At 38.2% G+C, this 14609-nt stretch overlaps 1 protein-coding gene across 9 annotated transcripts in view; it reads right to left on the bottom strand.

Moving 5' to 3' along the window:
- GABRB1 (gamma-aminobutyric acid type A receptor subunit beta1) overlaps window positions 1–14609 on the bottom strand; it is a 128759-nt gene that overhangs the window by 73719 nt on the left and 40431 nt on the right. Inside the window, exons 1-2 of one of the 9 annotated variants that reach the window (XM_032108839.1) lie at window positions 10550–14086; window positions 8779–8960 (exon numbers count right to left, since the gene is read on the bottom strand). The exons of 6 other annotated variants lie outside the window; for them this stretch is intronic. The gene's annotated coding sequence lies outside the window, so the exon portion shown is untranslated. Of the gene's footprint in view, window positions 1–8778; window positions 14087–14609 lie in introns of those variants that run through there. 2 more of the 9 variants (XM_032108838.1, XM_032108837.1) reach the window with 2 other exon arrangements.

Here is a 14609-nt window from a genome sequence, read left to right as displayed (position 1 = left end):
GCCTGGCAGTTCTGCTGGTGAAATTCTGGCCCTCTTGCATGACATGGTGGATTGTTTCTGTTTTTTTTTTTTTTTTTTAAATTCAGCCTCATCTCTTTCTGCTCGATGGCTGCTTGCTGGGGAATTTTACGTAGCAATTACCCAAATAAGCCAAATTCTACTGCCCTGATGTCCTGAGTCCTAACTCCGCAGCTCACTGTCTCAGCTATCCTCCAGATACTGAATTCTGTCATCTTGGGGTCACTGCAAACCAAACATGCTGTAAATACCTGCTTTTCATCTGGGATGTTTTTACAAAAGGCAGCTCGTGGAAAAGCTCTTCATGCGATTTCTCATGAGCTGCATAATTTAAATATCATTAAGCTGCTTCCATGATAATCTAACATCATAGTCAATGGGTTTACAACACTGATGCAGACCTTCTACGGAAAATTTGCTTTTGGCTTTTGCAGGGAATCAGTTTGCCTTTAAATGCATGTATTGTTGACACCATATCTTTAGAGCAGAATGCAGAGTATTTTTAGAGTGTTGATAGAAAAGGACTTTTTGTTTTATTTTTATTTTACTAACAGCATATTCGAATGGATTACTAATGGCGTTGGCCAATTTAATATGATTAATCTGATTAAAACCCTACAATCCAGTGCTGTTGCCAGTCTCATGGGAACCAACATTGCAAAATATTGTATAGTATGTGTAGACATTGTAGGAGAAGAAAATAAAACCAAGCAAGAGCAAATAACTCATCTGTCAGTTGGAAAGCATCTGATTAATACTCTTGAGTACTGATTAGGATATGGAGGTGCAGGCTCTCTTTCCTGCAAAATATGTAACTAGGGAGAACATGAGATTAGCAATTATTTGAAGAAGCGAGTAGCTTAGTGCAGAAAATTGGGATTGGTGCCAATATACTGAAAATCTGGGAAAGTGTCTTTATGCAAATAACTTTATAAATAAAGTAAACCTCAAAATCAGTTTTATTTAATGCTTGGGACAGTAAAACCGCTCTCTGAGACTGAAGTTTCAGAAGGATTTCACCTCAGTGAAGCTCCAGACAGCTGCTACTTCCGTCCCTTCCTGTGTGACTGCACACATTTGAATAACTACTTAGGACATGGAAGGAATCCAGGTTAGAGATGAACTTTTGTCATTACTATTTTTGCATGGTGTTTTTCATGTAAGTAAATTCCTTGATCCTGTCTGCACCACCAATGGCTACCCAAGCATTGGTTCTGGGGCAGGAAAGGACAAATGAGAGTGAAGGAGGAAGGCAAAGCAGCTTTGCAGAGCAGCTCCCAGCAGCTGTGATACTACAGTTCTGGAGTGGGATTTACAGTCCCAAGAATGAGGCAGGAAAAACTACAGGACTTGTGAAAGATCCCAGAACACATGCACCACTGTTCTCAGTCAAGGCAATTTTCATGCTTTCTAGTCAGAGGAGGCCACGGTGAACCAGAATGAGTTAGCAGTGTGGTGCCAGGCAGGAGGCTACAGCAGAAGCTGGGTTTAGTAGCTATGTACAGCTGTTCTACAGCGTCAAGTCAGAGTGACAGAAGCAGCTCAGATCTATTGCCAGGATTGCACCAATCCTTCTTAAATGACTGTGACACCCAAGCATCTAGTGGGTTGGCATCTAGTAGCCTATCTGTGCTCTTATATTTGCTATGTAAGTTTGTTAGTGTTTTCACAGTATTAAAATACCATAGGAGCTCAGCAGCCAGTGAACTATTTCAGAATTACCTTGTCTTTGTCTGCTCATTTATTAACTTGGGGAAAAAACAATTAGCATCCACAACATTTGAAAAAGAAACAAAGAAAGCCACTCTTGACTCTTCAGCTTTCCTTGGTTTGCTACAGCCCGCTACAGAATACTGAGGTGCTGTTGTGAAGCTTGTCCACCATGGTGACCTCTGAGAGGGGCAGATGGAGCCTTGCCGGCAGAAGCATGGAGTTGATTTGTTGAGTTCTTGTCTGGTTTTTTTTTTTTTTTTAACCTGTCGTGCTTCTGAAATATTCATTTTTTTGTCCATCTTGAAAGGACAGCAGAAGTACATGTAGCACTTCTCTTGCACATAGCTTCACTTCCCTTGGTGCTTTTTGGAGACAGCTGTGTCACACTATGAAGAATAAAGTTAAAATGTCTAAAAAGACATTCATGCGTGATGATCACTGGTGCAGATGGTGTAAGTCTGGTGTATCCTGGTGTCCTGAATTTATTGCAACTCATATGATATATGCTAGAGGGACGATTGAGGACTGAGGGATCTTAAATCCATGGGCTGTTGGCCAAGCAATGTTTTCTTCTGAAGCTTTAATTTCTGGAGTTATTGTAGAGCCTTAACTGTGTCAACTGAAAGTCCTCATGAATATTTTTCCATTTAGAAACAAGCAAACAGCTTTTTGTTACTGCTGAGTTTTCACCATTTTGCAAATTAGACAATTTCAATCCAAGAGAGGAATGGAAATTCAGTGTGTTTTCAGGAGTGAAACAGGCATTTCAAATTGTTCCTATGCATTTATTCCTCCTCCTACAAATATGACTGCTTTTCTGTTTCTTTTTCTTAATGCTTCCACTGTGTAGTAAGACTAATTTTCCACTAAAATAGACTTGTATTCAGCCAGAGAAGCTCTACATGCAGCTGGCCAAACTGTGAAGCCTAGGTCTGTGACACTATCACTCAAAACTGAAATGTAGTATTTTCTCACCTACAGCCTTTTGTCGGACTGGTTTAACTCCTTGCACAACTAATCATAGATGCTATTATCAGAGTAGTATGAAGTGTAGAGGTCCAGAAGGCTTGGCTTTTCTGAAGACAGTGCTGATAAATGAGGTGTTTATGGACACAAGTGGAAACCAATGTCAATGAAACAGCACTCCTGTAGAGAAGTAAATTATGGGGCAGACGTAACTTTTTTCCTCTTGCCACCCACAAAAAGAGTCTGTGGCAAGAAGGGGATGATAGTGAGAAACTGAACAGCAGGAACTCCTGGGACAGGAAATCAGTTGTTTGGAAGTTTTGGTGCATGGCAGAGGTGACCAAGTCATGCCACTGTTCATGGTATGAGGAACAATGCAGATGATGGGAAGGTTTTTCTTCATGTGGTATTGGCGGTGAGTCTTGCTAATCTTCAATATGATAAAATAGCTCTGGGTGGTGACTTCTAATGTGACTTAAGGCCTTCATGGGCAATGAGACAAGTGAAGCTACAGCACAAAGTAGGATGCAGCAACATGCCATGCAGAAAGAAAATCTTTGAAGCAATATGGCAAGTGCCTTCAGTTAAAGCTCCTGATGATACCGTATAGGTGAAGTCAAATGTGGGCTTAGTAAAATGGACCTTTTCCATATTTTGCCTGTTATTTGCCTTACTTAATCACATAAACCTTGATTAAATAGTTACAGAACCAGTGGGTTTGCATCAGTAGACACTGAATGCTTAGAGATAAACATGCCGGCTAGTCACAGGTCTCTCCAGACGGCTATGTTTTATCTGAATGGATTTGTAGTTTTTCACTTATTTATAGCAGGAATGGCTTTTAGATCTGTTAGAGTGTAGTAATAAATTTACTGAACTACAAAATGATTTATCCTTCTGCTCGCTTTCTTCTAATTACAACATCTTAAGGTATCTCAGGACAGTATGAACATCTGTTCCCTGAAGATCAACTCTTCTCAGACAATAATTATAGAGCTAGTGAACAGAGTGGAGAATGGAGTTTAAGAAACAACAAGGGTCAGCTCTGCCTTTATTTGCTCTCACCTTAGTACATTCCTTTCACTAGACTAACTTTCTAACATACCCTACAGCAAACTTTTCAGATGCAATACTCCATTTTCTTTGGAAAAGGATAGAAAGTCAGATAGTGGCACTGGGACTCAAACACCTTGCTCTAACAGTTGGTGTTAGCAAATTATCAGAAGCAGATAGTCCTGCCTCCTCTTTCCACCTACTCTGAACCCTAAAGCACAATACTAGAAACAAATCTCCAGCATTCACCAGTGTTGTCATGGGGAGATCTCCTATAATTTCTCATAATTTGAGTGAAATAGATTACGCTTCCAGTATGCTTTTCAGTTTGCTATTTTTAGTGATAGAAGTGACACCTAATTTGCGCTTGTTAAAACAGGCTTACGAAAGTGTGTCGTAAATAAATCTTGGGAGGAATATAAATTAGCATGGTTCAGGGTAAAATAGCTTCCCATTTGTGGGTCAGAATGAAAATAATGTTGGGGGGACATTGCTCCACTTGTGTTGGAGGATTCTTGTACTTTTTTATATAGTATTGGATGTTGCCTACAGTGGAGACAGGACTTTAAATGGACACCAGTCTTAGACAGTATGACAGCCCTCTTGTTCTAAGACAGACAGATGAATGTTAACTCTTGGGTCTCTCCTAGATTAAAGATGTGATAAAACAGACAAACAAATGTTGGTATATTGAGCAGTGAAATAGCTGCAGATGAGTTAGAGCTTTGTGGCTTCTGCAAGAAACATGTATATAGGTAATGTAATCCTACTGAGAATGTGTAGAAGACAGGATGGGAGAATAGCTTGGTTTTGGCTGTAGCAAAATGAAATTCAGTAGGCTTAATAGGTATTGTACGTGGTCTGCTGCAGTGGTAGCTGCCACATGACATGCATAATATTCTTATGTCTCAGCTCCAGGGGAGCAACTAAGACAGCTTAGTCCCTGCCCAGCACTTGTTTTTTTTATCATCTATCCTCTCCTGTATCACCAACCTGATGTTTGGGAAAAGCCTTTTTGTGATGGGCATATATCTGTTATATTAGCGTTCTGTGTACTGTGAGAACAGTATTTCTCCCTTTTTGTATTTACAGGAAGAATTCTTGTTCCTTAATCCTGATTTCAGTCAGTTTTTAGTTGTATTCCTTCTACAAATTCTGTCTGTAAAGACCGCTTGTCATAGAGATATCTATTTCCTACAGTATCAATGTAGATTCAGCAGTAGGTGTCAGTTCAATATTGGGTGAACTGTTTAAATCTCTCCCCAAGCCTTTTCCTTCTTCATTTCATGGCGACTCAAAGTCTAGCAACTGAAAGGTAATCGCTATGGTTACAGCATCCAGTTCTAGCAACAAATCCAAGATTTAAGTTTTAACGCTTGTAGCGAAATATATATATGTGAGACACCCACGGACATTTGGGATCGTGTCTGCAAGTGTTAAAACAGACGCTGACAGTTTGATATAATTCCATTGCAATGCTTTGCTTGCAAGACGGTGGTCTGCTATTATAAGCAGATTGCTTACATAAGAGGTGAAAGAATACTTACTAGTTTAAAATGCAGCTCAAAGCAATATTGGGTTTTTAAACTCAGAAATCTAAGATTTAATCACTGCCTGGTTTGAAGTCTGTGTCAACACTGTCATCCAAAAGAAAGATTGAAACCTGGATCCTTCCCAGCTGCAAATATTACCAAGACATCACTCTGAGCCATTTTTAGGCATTACGAGAGCTATGGACATTATGAAGCACCAGAGTTTTACAATCCTACAGCAGATGACTTTATGGCCCAGGTGGTTGATATTTCATATGCTGATGTCCCTCACCCCAATTAGTAACTAATTTCAATCCATCTGTTTACAGATGGCAGAAAATCGCTGATCTACCACAGTTCTCTCTAATAGAGAGGTATCCATCCATAAGCCAAACTAACAACCCAAGACCAGAATCGCCCAGGGAGATTTGTTGAGATGACATCACTGCCTGAGTACTGTTAGTTCAGTACTAGTGGCTCTTCTCAGAGACAAGTCTAATGGGAAAATCTAGACAAATAATGCTTTTAAACTGGCAAATGTCTCTTTTGATTGCGGCTCAGGCATAGGAATGAATCTAGGTAAGAATGTCTAATCTGGACCATTCTGTACTTCAGTTAATACAGGATTGTGCTTTATGCCTAATGGATGGGAAAAAAGTGTAGAGTTCCCTGAGAGCTGAACTTCTAACATGACTGCTAACTAGTGTAGGTCAAGAGATTCTACATCCCAAATCATGACAACGTGGGTTTTGTTATTGAATTCTCAGAATGGCACTACTTGCTAATCTCAAAGGGCTCATTATCCTATCACTTTTCATAATATCTAACAGTATATTTGCTCATTCTGAAGAAAAGAAGACTTTGGGATGACATGATTGCAGCCTTCAGTACCTGGAGAGAACCTACAAGGAAGATGAAGAGAGGCTTTTTATAATGACATGTAGTGACAGGGCAAGGGGGAATGGGTTCAAACTGAAAGACAGTTAACTTTAGATTAGGTATTATGAAAATATACCTAATCTGTATCGAGGCTGGTGAGGCACTGGAACAGGTTGCCCAGAGAGGCTGTGGATGCCCCATCTCTGGCAGTGTTCAAGGCAGGGCTGGATGGGGCTTTGAGCAACATGTACTAGTAAAAGGTGCTCCCACCCAGTTCAGGGGTGTTGGAACTAGGTGGTCTTTGAAGCCCCTTCCAATCCAAGCTATTCTATGGTTTTATGACTTATTCTCTAATACATTTTCATAATCAAGGGCAAAACTAATTAGAATTTTAAATCAAATCTTTAAGCAAATCCCATACAGTTGTAAATAGCACACTGTATTTTTTCATTTGATATATGACTTTTTCAACTTTATGATACTGGTTTTTGAGTCTCTGAGGAAACTGAAATCTTATATAATGCTTAACTGCACGTAACTTTTATATTTAGTGACTCATCTTAATTGTGGTTTATTTTTGTCCTGAATCTATTAAATATAATATTAGATGTAGAATATTCTCCAGCATGTCTTTGATCTTTATACCTAAGTCAACTGTATCACAACCAGCTAGTACATATTTACCATGGGATTTCTTTGTTTGTTTGTTTTGGTATATGAATTAGGATGTGGCAGCTGGTGCTGGTCTCACTTGACTTTTCGATTGAGGATGTTTAAAAGGATGCATTGTTTCAGATTAAGTTTCATTTGTATCTGAGCTCTCAGATTAACTGATAACTCCTTTTACCCCGGAGTTTTTTTGTTTTGTTTTGCTTAGAGGAATCTCAAGAAATATGTAAATTGTGTGGGTTTTTTTTTTTTTGTTTGGTTGTTGTTTTAACACCATAAGGGACAAAATTAGAAACAGCTGGTGATGAAATAAAATGCAACATATGCTTAGCAATTGTAGATCAGCGTCAATTCTTGTTTATTGTGACTGGCTCCCTAGATAAAAGAAATCTGGTGGACCTTAGCTATCTAAAGTTCAGTAAAACATCTTTGATTACATGATGCAAATGGAAGAAGATGGGAATTAGAACAAAAGAAGTGTCATGGTTTAACCCCAGCTGGCAACTAAGCACTCCACAGCCACTTGCTTACTCTCCCACCCCTCCCAGCAGGATGGGGGCAAGAGAACTGAAAGGGTAAAAGTGAGAAAACCCATGGGTTGAGATAAGAACAGTTGAATAATATAAATTAAATAGTATCAGTAATAAAATCATACTGAAAATCAAAATCACAAAGAGAGGGAGAGAAGGGGAGAGATAAAACCCAAGGAAGACAAGTGATGAAAATGAAAGCAATTGCTCAGCACTAGTTGGCCATTGCTCAGCCAGGGTCTAGTGGCACCCCGGCCACTTCTGCCCTAGTTTACTGGTCAGCATGGCAGCATACGGGTATGGAATATCCCTTGGGCCAGTTGGGGTCAGCTGTCCTGGCTGTGCTGCCTCCCAACTCCTCGTGCATCCCCAGCCTCCTCACTGGCGGTGTGGTATGAGGAGCAGAGGCAGCCCTGCCTCTCTGTAATCACTGCTCAACAGTAACGAGAACATCCCCGGGTGCTCAGCAGTGTAGCCAGCACAAACCCAAAACACAGTGCCATACGGTGCAACTGTGAAGAGAATTAACTCTACTCCAGCCAAACCCAGAAAAACGAGCAGAATGCTTAAGATTCTGGATAAAAGGGGCTGTGCCAGTACTGTATGGTGAACACAGAAGTAACATGCCAAGGGAGACTACAGGTGGACATACTTAAATGATGAGAATACTCAAACAATGAGATTTGGGACTAATTTTTATTTTCTCTTATATTTTTTCTGCCACTAGAAAAATCAAAATGTATCAATGAAATTTGCAGCTGATATTAAAATAAGGAGCCACTGTTAACATCAGAGAGTATCAGAATATCAAAATGATCGTTTTGAATGCTGGGGTAGTACAAGTGGGATTATATTCAATACTGAAAAGTTACTGAGACCGATTATAAGGATTTCTTTTATGGGATGAGATTGGGGAATGGGATGATAAAAAAGATGAAACAGATGAATACTTATCTATCTGTCACTTGAGCACCAGGGAATAGCAGCATCAGAAGGAAGCATGAGGTATTTGGGGTTTGCTGTTTGGGGGGGTTGGCTTTTTTTTTTAGGTCAGCAGAGAAATGGAAAATGAAAAGAATTTTGGATCACCCAGAAGTAAATACTTAATGAGAGTTCCTCTAAAATGTTTTTAATCAAATGACACCTCTTATTTGTTTTGTTCTGCTTTTTTTAAACTACTTTATTAAATAATTAAGTATAGATGAATATACTATAAAAATATAATCATAAAAATCAATACATCAGGCTGTTGACACTGTATCTTTTAACACTGGAGAGGTCAAAAGACTTCATAAATTGTGAAAACAACTAAAGAATAACTAAAAAAAAATTATTTCTGTTCTGAAAGCCCTCCCTGAAGTTCCACTTAAATGATTCAAAGCATGTGGGTGTTCAGCCTCTTTCTAAGGTACACCTACCAGTTTTTATATGAATTCCAGAATCACACAAGTTGGAGGGAAGCTCCAGAAAACCTCCTCCAGCTCACAGCATATCCAATAAGATCAGGCTTCTTGGGGTCTCATGCACTTGAGCTTTGAGTATCTTCAAGGATGGAAACTGCACAACCTCCCTGGTCAACCCGTTCTTGTGTTTCATCATTCTAGAAGAGAAAATCTCCATTCTTTTCTTCAGCCAGAATTTCTCACATTCCAATTTTGCCCCTTGTCTCTCATCTAATCCCTATGACGTGTGTAAGTTAAACACAAGATACCTCACATACTGAACTAAAAATTTCATTAGAGCTGATTATGATAATAAATGATATTGAATGATGACACTGACTTTTAAATTCTTCTTATATATTCCTGTATATGTTTTAACATTTATTTTTGAACAGGAAATTTCTCATTGTTTAAAAGCATGTTAAAGTAGAATTTCATGCGACAACATAATATATGGTTAAAAGTTTCAACTGTATTGTAATTATTTGTAAAGTAATTTTTGCACCACTGAGTTTATATTCGAAATTCTGGCTGAAATGCTTAGTTTTAAACATGTACACAAGAAAATCAAGTAGATCAAAGGACTTCTGTAATTTGCTAAATCTTCACTTACAGGTGAAGGAAAAGTTCTCACAGACGTGTGTTGGGTTGATGATCTTAAACCTTCAACTGGTGGGGAAAGTCTGTCTCCCATTCAGGTGTAGGTAATCCAGGAAATTACTTCCATCCACATATGATATTTTCTGAGGTAATCTCCTGCATTATTTTACCCTGTAATATTCCAGTAATAGCACCTGTATGCATCTATGTTATTTTTCTTTTTAAGTGTTTTGGAAAAATACTGGGAATTAATTTTTTTTAGCCACGAAATGCCATCATGTCTCAGCAGAAAAATGACAGAACTGGAGCTCATGAACAATTAATCTAGATCATTTTACTGTGATTGAATTCTTATTAATAAAGAACAAAATAATAGTGAGAGCTTTGAGTCACTCTGAGTAACAGCTATTAAAAGTCAGATGTGTTTTACTTTCTTTTAGATTCTTGCTGAATTCCCAAAGAAACATGAAGAAAACTGAGGGATGAGGAGGAAAGGAAAGAAAAGCAACTTTTGTAGTATACTTTTACTAAAGGAATGTTGGGAATCAAATTCTGTATTTGCATGCTTATAGAGATGCACAGGTGCTTTCCAAATACATCAAGCATTTTCTTTAGCTGGTGTTTGCAAATAATATTTCTTTTTGGCCATTGTATATTGTATAGAGGAATAAGAGTGTAGCTCAAATACTAAGTCTATAGGAATGCTTCAGTGCGTATCTCGGCATAAAAACTGGCTTCCAGCTAAGCCTTTTGTAATCATCTGCAAGCTTAGATAGAGGAAGATCTGACATTTGATTTTAGAATACTAGTTCATTTCCCTTTCTTTTCTCTAAGGTATATCATATTTCTTTAATAAAAAAGAAACATCTCTCTAACAGAAGACACTGATATTACGATAAAGGAGCATAATAGAAGCCATAAGGACTGAGACAGTGTTTGCATTAATTTCTCATCTTTTTTCAAATATTATTTAATATCAATTTTTACTTTGATGTGGCTGTTTCGTGTGGCTATGAAAAGTAAGATACTTCCAATTCAAGCCACAGTGCTCCTGGCTCTCTTCATCCCCTGAGCATATGCTGTAAAGCCACTGAGGAATCAAAAGACAACTGGAGCCTGTACAAATTCTGAACACAATGCATCCTACTTTTTGAATTTGTCTGTAAACACTGCTTTGGTTAGGTCAACAGATAGCCTGGCTGTTGCCCAGGCTTACAGATGTTCTTCAATCAGACTGCAAAGAAAGGCTAGAGAGGGGTGTGGTGGTTAAGGCAATACATCATTTGTATGGGGACAAAGAGAAAGCAAAATTGCCAGCGGAGATGCTGGGACAGAGGAAGACAGTATTGCAGAAAAAAGGAAGATCTTATTTCAGTCCTGGGAAAATCTGGAAGAAGAAATTACAGGAGAAAGTCAGAAGCTTTACTGTAAATTTATCAAGGTGTTAGCGTCATACAGTAATTGTTTCTGAGCCTCTTGATTTTTATACACTGTTAGTTTAAAATACTGAACTGCTCTGTTAGAACTTCTCGAGCTCCTATATATACTTCAGAGATGTACGAACACACAATTTGATCACCTGAACTTTGACACTAGTTTTCTCATGTACTTTCTGTAACTTTTTGATTGCAGTGTCCTCTCAGCAAGAATATTCAGCCTTGATTTAGAAGAAACCTTTTGACTGCTTCCATTCAATCATAAGTTACTGAGCACGCCATTCCTTCGTTTTCTCAGCTGAATTTAGAGGCAGTGGGACCTGGGTCCAAGTCCTTTTCTTGAAAGGAGTTAGTATTTCTGATGGGTAAGAATGTATATATATTTATGATCTTAGCCACACCCAGCACAATGGGGCTAGAGATCTAACACACTCTATGAAGGTTTGTAACATATATTCCAAACTGAGAAGACATAGGTAATAACAGCCACCAGCAAACCCAGAAAATTATAAAGTAACATGGGATTCACAGAGCTCCCTAAGCAATGAAAAGCAGCACACCAGCTTTCCACAGAAAAAATGGTAGGGGTAGGTGTGGATTGCCTTTGAAAATCAATGCTCTTTTCTGACAAAAGCATTAATTTATAACAGCCGGTAGTATCAGCTGTAGGCAACCTCCCTGATCTCATAAAGACAACTCTTACATTTCACAGATGCTTAAATCTAAATCTAAATTTGATGCCAGTCTGGAGAAATGCTTTAATGAAAGAAACCTAAAATCCTTCCTTTAGCTGCTGCTTTCCACTGTGAGTGGCCACGTGTAATTTTTTCTCCTACAATGATGAGATAATTTTGAAAATGCTTGTTGAGAGATACAAAATAGGTAGATTTTTTTGGGGACATTAACAGAGAATTCAACACTAAATTCTGCGATTATACACGCTAGCCACTTGAACATTCTTGTGAGTTTTCTTTAAGTGCTTCTATTTCTCTAGCAAGTTAATTAAGCATTTAATTTCTATTTCTGTTCATACATACCAAACTTTCAAACCCCTACTTTGCAACTTTGCAATAATGATCCCATCAAGAAAATCTGTAATATTACAAAGTGAAAGAAGCAAAATTTTCTGAACGTTTTGTTCACAAGAACTTGCATGTTAACGAGCACAGACTTATGTCTGACAAGGACCTTTAACGGAAATAGAAGAATCATATTAAATTCTTTTGATGTCTGTTTTGCTGTATTTCTGGTAAATTAGAAAGTCTGTGCATACCGCTTTGACTATTCTGATAACCTGAATTTTGAAGCAATTGGCCTGAATTTCTGCAATTCTTTCAGTTTTTGTTATTTGCTTATTGTGTACCACATAATTGGTTTTCATTTCTTCGTAAAACCAATGTCTTTTATGTAACGAAGTTCACTTGTGAACGGACTAGTTTTGAACATACTAGAGCAATATGCCCATTATCTTGCAGGGGAAAGTTTGTAATTACCTTCGCTCATGGGAATGTGTTTACAAAGACAGTATTTAGAGGGGCCTTGTTTTGGAGTAAAATGGTGTTTCACACCCTGCAACAGCCAACCATATCAGTTCCACCACAGTTCATGATTTTAACCTAAAACCTAAAATACTTGAAATACTAAAAATATGCCTTTTTATGAGTGCATCACACATAAAGAAAAAGAGAATTCTCAACATTTTCTCAGTACACTAAAAAACGTACTTGCCAGAGCCATTCATGCAATGATGAGTATCAGAATTATTCGAAGATTTAAAAAAATCTTTTTTGATCCTAAGATTTTTGTCTGAGTTCCTTTTCTTTCATTTTTGCTTCCAAATTCCTCTCTTATAGGATAGTCCATTTTTCCATTTTAGCCTTTTACTATGTGAACATAAAAATACTCCTTTATCATAGGTATAATTGTTTACTGATTACAGAAAAGACTAGTACGAAAGGCTATGTCAAGTCCATTTACAGAATTTGTTTTGTAATGGATTTGATATAAGGTGTTTTAGAAAATGAAGGAAGAAGAAATGATGGGTCAAGCTCAATTAATTTTGAAATGAATCCATAAGAAACACGATCTTTTTCCATAGAGGAGAAAGGCATATTATTTCCTGTTTAAAGCATCACTGATCATGAAAACTCACAGATCACCTCGCCAAAGGATTTCTCTTCCCCAGCAGTGACACAAGGCTGGACCTTTAAAGTATGAGGCTTACTTCAACATATTTTTCTTAGTTTCCTAACGTTATGATCTACTTTTCAGCTCATTCTAGCTAGCCTGTCTGCTTTGTTTCTTTTTTTCCCCTCTCTAACTAAAGTCTAAAGCCCACAATCTGTTAGATGTTTTAAAGCTCAACTTTCTTATATGAGTCTCATACTTTTCACAGAAGTTGGAAGATGCTGCATGAAAAGGGTGCCTGTAGCAGTTTTCTTCCACTTGCACATGAATCTACAACACACTATTTAAGAATTTAAGAGAATGAGGTTTCTGTCATATGTTCCTAACTCACTTTTCTTCACTGTATTCAACATATTTCAGCAGTCAGTGTTAGCTTTAGTGGATATTTAATTTATTTAGTGGATATCTAGCATAATTTCTCTTGAATATGAAAATAGAAAATACTTTGTTAGTTTTGCCATAAGTCAACTTAATGTGATGTATGCTCAGACAGCTAGTCCTTCCTGCTTCTTATGACTTCCTAATTCCAGCATTACCTTAATGGGAAAATTATGTGTATGTATAATGGAGTCCACAACCTGGCCCACAGGTGACTACCAGGCAACACTGAAGGAACAAATACTAATCTCCAGAGCTCTAATGGGCAGGGGCCGGAAATTTTGCCTTCTTGTGTCTTATTACTGGTTCAACCTATGTCGAGCAGATGTTCTCTGCTATACCCTCATTAGACCTGGTATATCAGTCATCCCAGCCAGAGGACCTATTCAAACAGCCAGTGGCTTTCATTTAGCCAAATCCTTAAATTTCCTTTGGGAGGAAGCCCAGGTGAACTGTGGAAATAATGGATCAGCACGACCTCTTTGGAGAATGAGCTGGTGGCAAAGTCCGTTTGTGGTCTGGAAAGCAGGGTGAGAACAACAGGGTGCCCATGACCCTCAGGCAGGTCTGTGCAACTCTGCTGCTTACAGTGGATACACCAGGACACCTGTGATCTGTTGGAAGGTGTCATACATGAAATCCCTAATTAGCTTGGTCTTTGCATGTTAAGTGCTTTAATAAGTTAATTTTGAGTTAAATATGTTTTAATTGAATGTTAAAATTAACCATCAGCCCAGGTACAGAAATCAAGTTCTGTTATTAATGTTTTCACTTGTTCAAAGCAGTTTATTTACACCAGTCCCAGTTAAAATCCCCCAGTTAAAAGTTTCCCACTTAAAAATCCCTTTTCAAACTTTAAGCCACTTGTACACTATAAGAGTTATTTTCCCCATGTTCATTGTATACTTTTACAAATGTTTTAAGATGTATTAGATGTATTTTAATATTTTTTTAAGGGTTTCTACTTCGCACCTTAGACCCTGGACCAACTCCAAAACCCCAGTTTCTAACAGCCAACAGCTATTTTTAGCCCCATCGCTGTTATTCTGCAGGCAAGCTCCTCGGCAACCTGAATCTTAATGAGGGCATGTTACCACCCTTGCTTCAGCTGATACTACCCCCTGACAATGACGAGCTATTGGTAGACAGAGATGATCTGTCAAAGGGAAAGTACCAATCACTTTGGACCAAAGGGGTGGGCTGTGG

Source organism: Corvus moneduloides, chromosome 5, assembly GCF_009650955.1.
Source record: "Corvus moneduloides isolate bCorMon1 chromosome 5, bCorMon1.pri, whole genome shotgun sequence".
In the NCBI taxonomy this organism is placed as follows: domain Eukaryota; kingdom Metazoa; phylum Chordata; class Aves; order Passeriformes; family Corvidae; genus Corvus; species Corvus moneduloides.
The sequence above is the reverse complement of the archived record's forward strand: the minus strand, read 5'-3'. Positions and strand labels throughout refer to the sequence as shown.